Source organism: Varanus komodoensis, unplaced genomic scaffold, assembly GCF_004798865.1.
Source record: "Varanus komodoensis strain SLA01 unplaced genomic scaffold, ASM479886v1 scaffold69, whole genome shotgun sequence".
Taxonomy (NCBI): Eukaryota; Metazoa; Chordata; class Lepidosauria; order Squamata; family Varanidae; genus Varanus; species Varanus komodoensis.
The window spans coordinates 171,735-187,656 of NW_025336334.1; the positions used below are offsets into that span (position 1 = coordinate 171,735).

At 43.7% G+C, this 15,922-nt stretch overlaps 1 protein-coding gene across 6 annotated transcripts in view; it reads right to left on the bottom strand.

The window, feature by feature from the left end:
• Positions 1-4,490, bottom strand: part of A4GALT (alpha 1,4-galactosyltransferase (P blood group)) — a 65,478-nt gene extending 60,988 nt beyond the window's left edge. For 2 of the 6 annotated variants that reach the window (XM_044450869.1, XM_044450866.1), the window contains exon 1: positions 1,950-2,412. The gene's annotated coding sequence lies outside the window, so the exon portion shown is untranslated. The other 4 variants (XM_044450867.1, XM_044450868.1, XM_044450864.1 and 1 more) reach the window with 4 other exon arrangements.
• Positions 4,491-15,922: the final 11,432 nt, after the last annotated feature.

A 15,922-nucleotide genomic window follows, 5' to 3' on the forward strand; every position in this document is an offset into this window, starting at 1 on the left:
GAACAGCTGAGCCACCAGATGCCACCACTGCTTTCTTTTGAAGCCCAAGAAGAATGTTTGCTTTCTTGGGAAAATTAAAAAGTTTCCTGGGGAAAAAAGTTTACTGGGAAAGCACTGCTAGGGTTTAAATATGAGCATAGGAAAATATTACATTCTTTGTGGAGCTAATAGTAGAATTCTTCCTGGGGAGAAATATTTGCTTAATACACTAAGCCTGGCTGACATCAACCAACATAGACCAATATATTAACCCTTTGAGGAGAGGAAAAGCAGCATTGAAACTCAAATTGCTCACCAAATCTGCCCAATAAAGAACTGTAACATGCAAATACAATCTACTGCAATGCTGGTCTTGTCTGCCAGGGGAAATATCCTGTCCAATATTACACAATTGAACTTTTATTATATCAGTGTCCTAACCCTAAGCACTTCCTATTTTAAATTTTTGCATAGTTCCTACTTCATAATCCATGAATTTGTATTCTAACCCATGAAATTCAATTAGTGCTTGGGGCAGATTCAAGTAATTGCTTGCTTTTATATTTTCAAAGGGTGAGAACAATTGCTTCCTTGTCCAGGCCATGCGTCATCATGAAACCCTTTGCTACAGTCTAACCAAATTAAGGGCACAGTTCTGTTACCTTCATGGCAGATGCTCCTAAGCCTCCAAACTCAGAAGCTGATGGGAACCCAGTGCAAGGCTTCAGGTGTAGCAGCTGCAGTCCATGTGGTTGCATCTCATACTCTGCACCTTGTCTAAACAGCCATTTCAGCCAGCTGTATTTCAGGGCCAGTGATGGGAAGAGAAGGCGACTGCAGTGCTAGATTGACATGACTACACAACCTTAGCTTCTCCCCTTCCCCAGCAGAGTCCTCCTCTGGTCCCCACTCCAGAGCCCAATTATGCCCACACATTATGACTTTTGTAGACAGCTCAAACTCAAGATGAGTAACATGTCAGAATCAGCCATTGTTAACATTGCTTCCCTTTCTGTGCCATTCTGGATGCGAGTCCTTCGTTACCGTCTGCTCTAACTAGCTACTGATTTATTGCACGCACGCACACTGATCCAAGCTAGGCACAATGATGGGCATCATTCTTTTCACCACCTATTTTATCTGCATGACAACCCCCTAAGGTAGGTTAGGCTGAAACACAATCACTTGTCCATGGCCGCTCAGTGCGAACTGGATGGCTGAGTGGGGATTTGAACCTGGCCCTCTGCCACCCTAGCTTGGCAGCCTGACTCATTTGGCTTAGGCAAAATCCAGGATGTGTTCAAACACAAAAAGTCCTACAATTCCCACCATGCCCCAGCCAAGGTGTTTGTACCACAGCTATGGTATTCATTTTTCTTCTAAGAGTAAGAGAAATTTCTCTGTCCTCTTGAGACAGAATCACTTGTGCTGTACTGTCCATTAGTCACTGATAGATTAACATAGATTAACAGTATGCTGTGTTATTTTCAAGTAGGTAGTAATTAGTTTTCTTTCATTATAATTCTCCAGTGTTTTAAATGATGATATACTGCAATGTTATGTGTTAATGTTAGCTGACTTAGATGTGAAAAATCAGGTGGGCATGTGGTACATTAATATTTTAAATAAGTTAATGTGTACCTCAGATTCTGCCAAACCACACAATGGGGAAATAACAGTCAATGTATCCTAAAATAGGATCACTCAGCTTCCAGTTGTATGGAATATTTTGCTACACAAACAATCAAGCAACATAATAAAGTTGTACCATCTAGCAGTAAGAATCCCTTGTTCCACAGACTCCTAAGCAGAGGGATGAGTATTATATGATGGTTTTCTTTGTACAGATTGTGTTATACAGTATGAGGAGCAGTAACAACTTTTCTTATTGGTCAGCCTTCTCTTTACAAGGATTCTCCTCAACAACAGAATGGCTAATAAGTTCCCACAAGATGAATCTCCTGACATACCAAAGTCCAGCCTGTTCCAGCCTGGTGTTCTCCAGATGTGTTGGGCTTCAACCCCAACCCAGGTGGCCAATGGACAGGAATGTTGGGACCTGTAGCCCAAACTACTTGGAAGGCCTCAAGTTGAGGAAGGCTGCTATAGTCTGTCCAGCTACTTGAGAAGTTTCTGGGCCTTGTTGTGAAGGACCCCTCCCTTCAGCCAAAGTCCTGAGTGAAAAATAAATTTTCAAAGCATGTTAGATTTTCTTACCAAAAGTTTCCAGAGAACTTGTAAGCTCTTAAGAACACTGGACACTACGAGTATATAACCATGCAGTCTTTCACGTGGGAAAGTTTAGTGAGAATTCCATTTTGATAGAACATGATCAACTGTCTGAATATAAAAGTTTATTTGGGTGGGGGAAGGGAAAAAGCAACTGGAAGCAAGACACAGAGCCAGTTCCAGATGACATTAACTTAGCTAGTTATACATTACCTCCTTGAGTAGATTCTTGGGTTCAAGAGAAGATGCTGTTTGGATGGTCTGAGAGAACACTCCTTGTATCAGCTAGACGGTAAGTGGATGGTTCTTCAGGAGTTGGAAAATTCTTGCTTTTATGAGAATCTCAGTACAGTAAAAGCCAGCCCCTTCACAACCAATGGTTGTGTTGTCCAATAATGTGGACAACCCTAACCCTTCCTTTCTAATGTCAGTGGCCCATCCAGAAAATCAGAAAATCACTGGACCCGCTTGCTTACTAACTCACCTGTTTAATAACTCTAAACTTACATCTCTAATGGCTCAGCTGTTTCAAGCCAGTAAGCCCATTATAGGAAATAGCTTAAGTTTTGGGACACACATTAGGTTGAAGAAGGCTGGAGTGCATAGGTCCAGAATGCTGGAGTGCATTGTTGATGTGAGCCGTCCCGAGGCTATGTAGCAATGGGGACGGCATATAATAACTTTAATAATAATAATAATAGGCCAGGGTGTAGCTGAACTATATATCAGAACTGTCTGTTTTTGTATTTGTCTTTGTTTGTTTTTTTCATTCAAGAATCCTAGAGAACCTGTAGTAAGTTATCATCATGGAGAATTTTGCAGCAAACTATTGCCAGCTTCAGACAAACAGTCAGTGAAGCAGGCATTATAAAACCCATATGTTCTGTTCCTCATGAAAATCAGCATTTTGGTGTAGTACTTGAAGATCTAAACTGATTCCTGAAAAGTAAATGTTTTCATTCCCATTTCCTCATCCATTTTTGTGCTATTGTGGTTTTTGGAAAGCATTCGTGAGTTTTCATAGGTGCAGAATGATAAAAGAAAATAGGCAAATAGTCTATTTTCAAATATTCAAACAGGAAAAGCATTAGTATCTTATAGTAAAGCAAACTAGGGACTCCTGTAGCACCTTAACAGAATTATACATTGCTGGTTGGCATAGATGTGTTGCAGTCTGGAGCCATTTTCATCCAGCACATAATCTTACTTTATGCACATAAACATTTGAATTTCCAAATTCTTTATTACGGTCACAGACCAGCATAGATAAACATGCCCGTTCCTTTATTTTTACATGGAACAATTCTGGGACTTCCACTGGCAAAGTCAAAGGTGAAAAGGTTAGCTTGGCAAACTAGCATCTGACCCCATCTCACCCTTTGTGCACTGCTGGGCTTGGAGCAGCCCAGAGCATGTATCACTTGCTTGAAGATTTCCAGCTGTACCTCCTTCCACTGTTTATTTCTGAACCTTGCCTTCAAAACAGCCTTCTTCCTTCCCCCACCCAAAAAAAGAAAAGAGAGAGAGAGAGTTTTTGATGATGAACAGAGAAGCATTGGCTGCCTGGCTTGTAGCCAAAGTCTACAGTTAAACATTACAGTGGACAAAAAACGGACAGTTCCGGACCCCAAATTTCCTTGTCGAGTAAATGGAGTCATAGCAATAACCCTGGATGACAAATCCATGACCAATAAAATGTGGCTGTCCTGATAAGAACATAAGCTTAGCCCTGCTAGATCAAACTGTGCTCTGTCCGACACTGACTTTTCACTCACTGGTAGGACATATGACAATGGTCTCTCCCTGTAGCTTGATCTCATCCATTTGTCATGCACAGGTATACTGCCTCTGCACAAGGAGGTTTGCTTTAGGTCTTCTCCATGAATACATCTCAATGTACAAATAGCACACACCAGCAGATCTTCCTCCAACAGATCTGCCCATTTTCCAAACAAGCAACAAGAAAAAGCAATAGAGGCAACATTCCCCATCATCAAAGGAATGACACCTCAAAACTAAAAAGCAATTGATACGTCTCTTTTTTCCCTTTTGCCCATTTGTGTCAGTATCATTTGCCTCTTCCTGTAAATTCTCACCACAGTGTCCCATTTGCCAAGTCTCTTCTGAACTGTGGGGAGCACACTTACCTTCCAAAGAGAAGGTGGCACCTCTGACGGATGTTCTGGGAGCAAAGAGAATGTGTTTCTTTCAGCTGCCTCAGTTGCATGTGGGTCATTAGAGCCCTTTCTCCAAATAAGGTCCACTCCCAGGTGGTGCTTCTGCTGCTTTTCCTCTCCAACCCTGACGTATGATTAGCTCCACCTTTCCCATTTATCTTTCCAGCTCAAGTCCTGAATGCCAAGAAGAATAAGTAATACAAGCTGGCAGCTACGAGCACCATTTTTTGTTTTCTTTTTAACCCTGTAGTGCAGGTACGTCACCAGCATCCCTTATGCGTACCAAAGCAACACGTTCCAGAGAGAGAGCTTGCAGCAAAAGCAATGTCCTGAGGCACTTTACAGACTTAGGAAATTCATTGTAGCATCAGCATTCATATTCTCAACATCGAACTCACCCCTGAACACAATTAATGGATTTTGTTGGGAGCACATCCCTGCAATTAAATGCTTTAATCTCCTCCCATCCCCTATGCTTACTGATATTTTCTAGGAAAATGTAATATGACACTGAATTGCCAGCCGTCCAAACAGAATTGCCACTCTTTCCTTCTCTAAACAGTTCCAGACAAATGAAAAGCCCCTGAGCATCTTGATCATCAATGAACTTGAAGCTGAAGTCTGATCTGGGAATGACAGCTTTATTGATGGCAGGAAATTCTAATGTTACCAGGAAAAGTAGTTGAGTCGTCATTTGACTGGCATGAAGCCTATGCATCCCTGCCAGATAAATAGGTTAACTGGGGCTATTTAGCTAGTGTTAGGAGTGAGACAGATAGCTGCTTGGGCACTCATTCTCAAGGACTGCTGTATGGACTTCAGAGGATTCAGAATGTGAAGCAGAGCTCTAAACTTAGCTGCATTAATTGCAGTATCTGGGGAGAGGGGGTGAATTTTCCCACAATAATACATTGCCTAGCTCAGACAACTTAACCTGCATTTAGGGGCTGAGTATGTGCTGGGAGTAGGTAGTCACTGAACCATGGGTTGTTCCTTAACCATGCATTATCATGTTAAGGGACCCTAACCAAACTAAGAAACCATGTTGAGCAGCCAACAGCAAATCATGAGTTCTCTTCTTGGGTTGTTCATGATTAACAAGCCATGGCTTGTTAGCACAGCTTTTTTCAGATGACATGATAACTCAAATTTCAACAACAAATCAGCCTTTGAGAGAGCTAACCTGTTGCCTGAACCCAGCTTTTGTTGCCTGTTGTAAGACAAACTATAGAAACTTAGTCCTGAATGAGAAATAAAGACTTGTTAGCTTTACAAAAGACCTGTTTCTGACAGAGATGAGAAAATCTAGAACTGGATCAGCACCTCTGCCTGATGTATTTATCTATTTATTCCTCCATAGGTAGTTTTGGGGATCGCCAGAATGAATGCTGGCACTTCACAGCACACCATTATACCATTGTGTGTGCTAGTCTGTGTGGTATTTAATAGAGATGAGGCTGTAAATCTAGAATTCATCATACTTAGTACTGATTATTTGGTAATTCAGCAAAGTACCAAATGATAGCATTAATTTGGCACTGTGGGAGTTCCTCAGTCTACTGAAATCTCCTCTTGTACATTGGTAGCAGTCTGATAAAATGGTTAGTGCTTAATGAGCAGGAAAGAGTAAGGAAAACAGAGGTGCACTGAGGGAAATAGATGACAAGGGATAAACCAAAAAGTGATTTAAAGATACGGTTACTAAATTTCAACATAGTATAAAATAACATAGAAAGTCAGTGAAGGGGAAAATATGGCATAAAAAGAAGCCATTGATAAAGAGTGCATAATATTAATTTTGAAATAGGAATGAAACCAAAGAAGACCAGAATTAAGAGGTAGAGAAAGCTAACAGAAGGTCAAGAAGAATAAAAATAGAAGTGCAGTCTTAGCAGACTGTAGCAAGAACATTAGCAATATTTACACAAAAATCTCTAAAGAGTAAGAATACTGAAAAGAGCTGAAGGGAACATTTAAAGAAAGAAAACTGAGGCAGAAATGGTTTGACTAATTTGAGATAAAGGCAAAAGAATGACTGGAAAGGAGGTGGGGATCCTAGCAAGATATTTCAAGGAATGGAAAGAACGCTTTAAATAGATGCTCAACACTGGGAAAAGAGGTTGAAGTTATGGGTGAGACAGGAAAGGCAATGGAACAAGATAGGAAGAAACTGAATCTAGAGGACATAGGCTGTATCTGAAGAAAAAAGGCAAGCAAAATCAGACACAGAAGTTGGAATGGATAAAAGAAAAGCCCAACTAAGGCTTCAGTCTCTGAGAGGGCTCTTCAAGGGCCCTTGGAGAGACTGGGTCTTTTCCTGAGGGCAGGGAGAGAGAACCTCCTTCAGCTGAAGCAATCTGACATCAGATGCCCTTTTCAGCCCCTGAGGTGGGAATTCTGCCTTTGCTAGCCTTTTCCCATACCTCTGAATAAAGTCTAGAGACACAGATATGAGTAGAAGGCCACATCTTTATTAAACAACCTGAGGAAAGGTAACAGTACATTTCAATAAAATTATTTCTCTCAAACTAAGCAAATGTGGACAACCACTCAAAAGGCAGTTGGGACCATTACACCCTGGACCCAAGCATCAGACCCACCACAAAGCTGATCAGCAACACCAACTCCCCACCATGGCAAGCTGAGGGGGACTACTTCTTGCTCCCTCTCTGCCCTGCTAGGCAGCATTGGAAGGATGATGTTCCCAGGGTCCCAAGGGTGCACTTCCCTGGCCACTCAAGGTGACTAGCAATAAGGAGTAGCACCTGTCTCCAGGTGCTCAGCAGGGTAGGTGGTTGTCAGCCTGCATGACTTGCTGGGTGTGAAATGAAAAAGCTGAATAGTCAAAAATAAAGAGATTCTGCAGATACATGCAGAGGCCTGGTAACTGCATAGAGTAGGTGAGAAAGAAGTGACCTCTGGGGTAAATTTGGAGGCATCTCCCAAAATTGCTGCTCTGCCCCAAAAAGGCAACTAGGTCAAACTCATGTTGTTACAGAGAAGAGCAGAGAAGCCACAAAGCATCCTTGCACTCAGGCCTGATTGGGCAGCAAAATCTTTGTAGTTCAGTGTTCACATTTCTTCAGTTTAGATGTTACACACAGCAGAGTGCATTGAAGGGGTAGGGAAATAAAAAATCAAATCTGATGATGCAGACCCAAGAAGAAGAGAGAGAAGAGGGCTTTGAGACATGTATATAGGTTCCTGCAGGTCATGTTGTCACTGGACCTGTAGCTGTGTCCACTATTGCTTGGTAACTGAACGAAATTTTATGTTGAAAATATAAAATCCAGCTATAATTCAGTTGTGTTTCCATTGTGGCAAAGCCTACTGGCTGCTTTTATGAAACAAGATGGAGAAAATTTTAAAAGCTGTGTTAAATGAGGGAGGAGGAGGAAAAGTCAATTGATGCCAAATTGAGTAGGGTTACCTAGTACTTGGAGGGAATGAACTCAGTGACAGAAAGTTTCAAAGAAAAAGCTCTCCTGCCCTTTAGCTGGTCACCCCAAGCATGTCTGACAGTACCTTAATTCAAGATGAAACCCTATCTTCATACCTTATTTATTTATTTATTTTATTAAAACATTTTTATGCCGCCCCATTCGCCGAAGCCTCGGGGCGGCTTACAGTGTTGGGGACACTGTATGTGCCAATCAACTTATGTGCTAGTGTTGGGGACACAAGTTGATTGACTCACTCCCATGTCCTACTCAAGTTGCATCAGTGACTTGACTAGGGAGCAACGAATGACTTTTACTACCAAGTCACTTTTTGGCATGAGGGAGATGGTGTGAGGGAGGTACAAGGGGTGGGGGCAGGGGGAGCAATACAGGTAGTCCCCAGGTCATGTACTTACAGATGCACAGACTGCTATATACCCTATATGGAATCTCTAGTGAAAAGCTGTGAATATCTCTAGGGAACTACACAATGAGACTTGAGACTCCACGAGACTTGACTCAAAAATTCCTTGCAGTGACTTGAGACTCAGTTTGGACTTGAAAGGCAAGACTTGAGACTTGGCTCCAACCTTAGAGTAAAGGACTTGAACACATCTCTGTTACGTACTGAGTCACACTGAGATTAATCCAGGGATGTTCTTATGCATTCAGACAGTGACATTTGCACGTGGAAAGATCATTATATATGCACTAGATCAAAGATGGGAGACTCCTTTTAGCCTCAGGGACAAACTCAGTTTTGGAGATGCGGTGGTGGGGGACATGATGGACAGAACCAAAAGCAAAAAAGGTCTCTGTGCAACTGATGCAGCTCTGCAGAGAGGCCGTCCTGCTTGGCTCTCATTGCAGGAGAGTCCTCAAAGTGAGCGAGCAGTGCTACTATTTCTTGCTCTGGCAAGGTGTTTCGAGTGTGACCTGTGGGAGGGCTGCCCAAGGAGCCATACCGAGTGCCTCCCTCTGTGAAATTGGCCCCACCAGGCGAGCAGAGCCAATGCGACTGCGATACCCACAGAGGCCTTCCAGTCACACAGGAGGAGCCACCTCTCCTGATCCACCACCTGAGCAGGGTTTCACCCTGTCTCCTGGGAAGGCCAGCCCTGATCTGCATTGAAATCCTTTCCCTTGCACACATACACAAAAAAGGGGTTGTGCTCCCTTCCATTCACTGGAGAAGGAGATGAGTCACTTTCCATAGCCTCTCCTTACATTTCAGTGTCCAACTCTTTATCTTAGAAGCAATCTAGCATGTCGTTCCCATAAAAAAAAGGTTCACTGATCATCAAGCAACATTAATTTGTCATTTTGGCTGATTAATACTCTTTTAGCCTAACCCCAGACTCTTGCTTGCTGGCTAGCTGGCTGGCTGGCTTTCTTGTTTGTACCACCCAATAGTCTGTACCACCCAATAGTCTGTACCACCCAATAGTCAAAGCTCTGTGAGCAGTCAACAATGATTTATAAATAGAATGTTTGTTTGTTTATTGGTTTATATCCTGCCTTTTTTCCTACAAAGGGCTCAAGGCAGCTTACATCTCCTCCATCTTGTCCCCACAACAACAACCCTGTGAGGTAGGTTGGGCTGAGAGTCTGTGACTGGCCCAAAGTCACCCAGTTGGCTCCATGGCTGAGCGGGGACTAGAACCCAGATCGTCTGAGTCCCAGTCCCATGCTCTTACACCACACTGACTCTCAATAGAATACAATATAAAAATTGAAAATCACTAAATCACTGTGAAAGTGTTATACCTCATTCTAATGACTAAACAACTAAAACCCTAACTCTAAAATCAGTCCCAGCTGCTGGACCTGCTACAAAAGACAGCTGGTAATTCCAAGGCCCACTGCCTTGTGCCATTTGGAGTTGGTAAATGCCTCAGCAGAGAAGTCTAACTTGGCACTGGAAAGAAAGCAAAGTTCACAGGGAGATCATAGCAAATTATTGTGTTGTAAGCTGCCCCGAGGCTTCAGCAAGGGGCGGCATAGAAATGTAATAATAATAATAATAATAATAATAATAATAATAATAATAATAATAATAATAATAATAAAATTTGCAGGGCAATCCTGCTTATAATCCCTCAGAAGTAAGTCCTCCTAAGTGTGCACAGGATTGCAGTCAAAGCTGTTTTAAGCAGAATACAGTGTACCTTTCACGAACTTAATCCATTCCAGGACTGTGGTCGTGACCCAAATTGGTTGTGACCAAAGTTAAATTTCCCCATCAGGTTCAATGTAAATAAGGTTAATCCATTCTGTAACCATTTTTTAATCATAAAAATTTAATCACATTACAGTAGAGAACACTAACCTAGGTGTGGGGGAGGTTATTGTTTGGAGGGAGAGTCCAAATGATAATTGTGTGATAACGATCATGCTTGGGCGGGGGGTGGCCACAATTGCGATCATGCTCGTGCAGGGAAGATGGGTGTGATTGCAGCCATCTCCCCCCACCCCTGAGCACGATCGTGACCATTCCCCCCACCTCCCCGAGCATGACCGTGATCGCAACTGTCTTCCCTACACAAGCGCGACCACAATCGCAGCCATCTCCCCATCCCTCCGAGCATGATCATGCAGGGCAGACAGGCAAGATCGCAATTGTCACCCAATGCGGAATTCACAACCTGAGGCAACATTTTGCCAAAATTTCTGCTCACAACCCGATTTGGTTGTGAACTGAGGCGTTCGTGAGCTGAGGTACCACTGTATTATGACAGGATAGAAGAGTTTACATAAGACACAGTCAAAACCACTTTCATCCTGATAGCACTGTTGCCTGTCTGGTGCTCAGTACATTCAGCCCAGGCCAGTAAATCTCACTGAGCTTGACAAAACTTCCTTCTGTGAATGCATGCATATCTCTAGCTCTATATCTGATAGCACTGTCAGGGTAGGAGATGTAACTGGATCATCACCAACTCCATGATGCTAATGGGAGGCTTTTAAAGAAATACATACATACATACTCATTTTTATTGGGCAGCAGAAGAAAGATGTTCAGCTTGTCCCAAGATGCTATCACTACAGTGGATACATTTGGATAATCTGATTTTTAAAACCATGTTTACAAGTAATTCAAATGAAAAAACCAGGAAACATGGTCTCATTCCAGCATGCTGAAAACAGACCAGGCATTTGGGTGCAAGCTTCACATGCAAAAGTAAAAGAAATACTGTGACTCTCAATGACCATAGAAATATTTAGGGAAGGTACAAATCAATGCTCTATCTTTTAAAACAGAAGAGTGCCAGAAAAAGAAGTCTAAGGATTGCTTTGTGAGCATGTTTTCCCCCAATAATCATCATAATGGATAACATAAATAACAAAAGCATGTATACATTTTCCACAGTAGTGGAAGGAAGAGGGTCCTGTGGAGGATGGACCATGACTCAGTGACAGGACACCTGTTTGGCATGCAGAAGGCTCCGGGTTCAACCTGTGGCGTCCCTAGGCATGGTGAGGAAGGAACCTGCCTGAAACCAAAGAGAATTGCTTCCAGTCAGTGTCAGCAATACTGGACTAGAAGGAAGCATGACCTGACTCAGTGACAGAAGCTTCCTATGTTCAGTTGTGCAACAGCGTGAATGAACGTCATTGGAATTAGTACTACCTTTCTTCACCATGCGGAGCAGGAGGGAGGAATGTCCAGGGGATAGACAAATCTGGTACTCCTAGGCTTCCCAATTGGCCATACTGCCTTCCCCTTGCCCTGCCCACTTTTCCTGCATAGATTGGTGGCTTCCCAGATTTTGTGCAGTTTTCCCCATAATCTCCCTGCTATGTTTTACACCAACTTCAGATGCTCTTCAAGGACATCCTTACGGACAGCATGTTTTGCAGTGAGTGCTGTTCTTGTCACATCTGAAATGTTTATCTGAGGAATATTGTCACAGATGGAACAAAAATGGTGGTGATGCAACTGAGACTTTGGGCCAAAGTTTAATTCAAATAAAGATGTCCAAAAATGTGTTTGCCTGATATCTGTGAAAAGCCACATAATAGCTTTGTTGGCGTCTATTCACCAGTTGAAATGTCAGAGTGTTTATATGGCGCCAGATACTTTGACCGGGGAGAAGATGCATTAATTCTCTAATGTTATAAAATCTGCAGTGTTTCCTTGTGGGGAGGACACTGCTAGTACCCCTACGAGCTTTGTGGGGCAAGTCGTTGAGCTTTACGGGGCAACAAACGGGGCAAAAATTACCCTGCAGGAAGTTTCTGCCCACCATATACACTGGCCAGTACAGGACTTAAGTCGGTTCCAGAGAGCCCTTGGCAGGAGAAGACAAGCATTTGTGCATGAGGGCTTTTGCTGGGCTGTGGGGGCCTCTCCAAACAAATGGTGATTCTGTGCATTAGATTGGGCTGCCTCCTGGTCCTCCTCAGTGTCATCCAAGCAAGGTCTAGGTCGGTCCATCAGCCATCAAGAAGGCAAGTATCCACAGGTTCACAAGGATGGATTTGGGTCGGGTTCTCATGGTGCAGCAAAATGCCTCCAGCACAAGTGCTCCTCTTCCTTTAGCCACACATTTGATTTCCCTGCAGTAGTCCAGCGCACCACTGCAGCAAGCCAGTCATGTTCCTCTTTCCTTCTTGAGCTCCTCTTGCGTACCGCAGATCATTGCTGACATCTGCCCCCTTTGCCTCTTTCCTCCAAACTCTTGGCCCCAAACCCCTCCAGGAGCCCAGATTGCAGCAGATGGTAGCCCAAAGCTAAAGCAACTAGTTCTGGCTAGAGAGCTACTGCAAAGAGAGGAGGCACTCGCACTGCGCTGCCTTTTTCTTTCAGTGCCACTGTGGCTCACTTATTGTTGCAGCACATAGCACAGTCCATTCTGTGATGTGCTACTATTTCCTTCCGAAGAGTCTGCTTTTTCTCAGGCAGCTTTCTTGTTTGTTTATTGTGACAGCCCTTCTTTTCTGGAGCAGTGTGTGTCCTATTCTACAGGAATCAAAGCAGTAGTTTGGGCATAGTTTTATTTGCCTTTTGCAGTTGTCTTTGAGCTGAGACAACACTGTTGGCATAAATTGCATCACAAATGGGAGCAACCACAGTCTGCAACCTTCCTTGGACCCCATTGCCCTTTGGTTGGCAGCTTTGTGGAGTTGCATTGTGTTACCTTAACCCTTTCCCCACCTACTCCCAGCTTCACCAGTGCTCAGAAGCTGAAATCATTGATACAACACATTGCGTTATCTTCCTTCCTGATAGCACAGGATCAGAGCCTTCCCCCTTTTCTCTTTTTGAGCTGCTTCTTGGTACCTCCACATTTGTGCAAAATGGAACTTAGAGATTCAACAAACCAAACCCCAGATGTTTCTTGGAGGAACCAAGAGATTCTTGAAGGAACCAAGAGATTCCTGACCTCCTTGGTATTTGGAGGAAGCACAAGATCCAGAAGCATGGAACTAGGCATGGGAATGCAGACTCTTTCAGCTAATTGCGTGGTGACAGCCGCACAAGAACTGTGGTCAAGTGTTGTGCAAAAACCTGGTGCATGTTGTTGGTCAAGTTGCCAATCACAATTGCTGGTCCGGTAATTGTGCTGCAACATGCTCCTGTTATACAGACCTGCACAGCACTTGGAACGGTGATGCCATAATCCAGCCAAAGGGAGTTAGCAGAAGCATGGCCATAGTGCACCAAGGTTCATGGATCACCTGACACTTCTTAACTCAGAGGACTACAAGGAGGCACAAGATGCCATTGCAGATAGGGCATTGTTCTAGTTTCACACACACGCACATGAACATAAGAACGTAAGGAAAGCCGTGCTGGATCAGACTAAAGGCTGATCTAGTTCAGCACTCGGTACACACAGTGGCAAAGCAGCTGCCCACAGGATCCCTAAAGCAGGATGGATACAAGAGCTCCTCCTGCCCAAGCTCCTCCACAACTGGTGAACGCAGGCATGCTGGCTCTGGGAAAGGAGGGAGCACCTAGCTAGCATCCACTGATAACTGCCTTCTCTGTGACTCCGTCCAATTCCCCTTTAAGCCATCCAGATTAGTGGCCATCACCACTTCCCATGGCAGAAAATTTGATAGTTTAACTATACATTGGCTGAAGAAGTATTTTCTTCTATGGGCTACACCTCCCACTGTTGTCTGCATGTTTTTTAAGCCTCCATTGTTCCACAGGCGCAATGTTCAGTTATTATTACTATTTATTATTATTTACAGTTTTTATATAACTTTTTATATAAAAACTGTTTTTTTATACTGTTTTGGCTATATAGCCTCGGGATGGCTCACAGAAAGAAATAAGTATATATCATACAAATACAGTTAAAAACCCAGAAACACCCTGGCTTCCAGGATCCAACGCCATGTTAAGGAACCTTGTGTGAAAGGACCGCAAAGCAGTGCTGGAGGGCTGATGGTGCTCTTCCAGCCCCTTCCCATTGCCATTCCAAGCTTGGCAGCTGATTCAACTTTTCAGCGATGCCTAATGATGGGAATGCCCCTTCATGAAAGCAGTGGTCCTCAGCAGGAGCTTCCCTCACACCCCACTTCCATATGCAAGAGAAGCATTTATGAGAAGAAAACTTACAAGCCGTAAAACTACTGTTCTTCCTGCAGCTATGCTGCTCAGCACATGCAGATTTCCTTATTCTCCTCTATTATCCCATCATTTAGGGTGCAGTCCTAGCACCCCAGAGGCTGATGCCCAGAGCCTCCCGAAATTGGAGGATGGAAGCGTCCCATGTCAGGAGTGAGGCATGGCAGCATTCCCTGCTGCCAGCCCCTTCATGCCCCATCTTTTGTCTAGATGGTCCTTTTTTGGCCATCTAGACGCAGTGCTGGGTAGAAAGAGGGAATGTGGCCAGGGTGATGAGTGGAACTGGTGTAACTCCACAGCCCCCTCCCCTCCCCTCCCTGGCACGTCACACCCCATCCAAGACCCAGTTGTCTCCCTCCAAGGCCCAGCTGCTACCTCAGGAGGGGCAGTCAGCGCAGTTTTTTCCGTGACAGCTGCAAGGGGCAGGGTGGGTGCTTGGACTGCAGAGCCTCAGCTCCTTGCTAACAGGATCTAAGAGATGAGGGCTTCTCTGTGTGAGGAGTTTGGCCTGCTGCTTTACTGAAGCTTCTTCCATTTCCATTGCAAGACCAAAAAAAGCATCCTTTATATGCACCCCCTCCAGTTTTGCACTTCTTGGCCCTTTTGTATTTCCTATTAACCAAGTTCAATGTAGCTGTGGTAGAGCTACAGTATAGCAGAGGCTTTTGTTCCAGTTTGACATTTAATAGCTTATTCTCCTTGGAGAAAGAGAAAGAAAAAAAACTGTGAAAGTGGCTGGAAAACACAAGAGGACAATGCCGGGAGAAGCCCACAAACTTCCATGAATCAGGGGTCAGCAGTGCATAACAAATGTCCCATGCAGAGAAGCCCTGGGACACCCAAGAATCTTATGGCCTCCCCGGTGTTGTTGGGAGTCTGTTGGATGGGTTCATTATAGTCTTAGGATTGTATTTTTCCTCTGCAGCAATGGTGCCATACCTTTAAAAGCGCACACATATTTTACACTAATGTTTCTTTTATTTCCAAAAGCCATGCATGTGTAACTTATTTCTAATGATGTTTTGTGGACTAAATTGTTTGTTCCTTTCATTTCTTGTTTCTGCTCTTACTCCAGAACAGATGCTGCTGCAGGTACACCACACTTTCTGTTGGTTTCTGTACTATGGAGTGCTAACAAAAGGTCTCTTCATCATCATCATCATCATCATCATCATCATTTCTCTACTCTCTAATGTAGTTCTTTTCTCTACACAGAGCACAAGTGAAGGAAACACAACTGCTGACATATATTTGGACATGTGTGATTTACAGGCAGATGCCCCCCATGATGGAACTCCGTGTCACAAGTCATCAGACATATTCATTCATTTCTTTTTGCAACGTCCACTGGCCAAGTACTTTTGGACCAGCCTTCTGCACTGATGCACTCAAGCACAATGCTTGTTTGTGTACTTCCCTCTGCTCCTTCCATGAAGGGCTTCTCTGCAACTGAAATGGGACAAGCCAAATAGTTATGGTGCTAAAAAGATGGATGGGACTGCAAGGAGCACTGT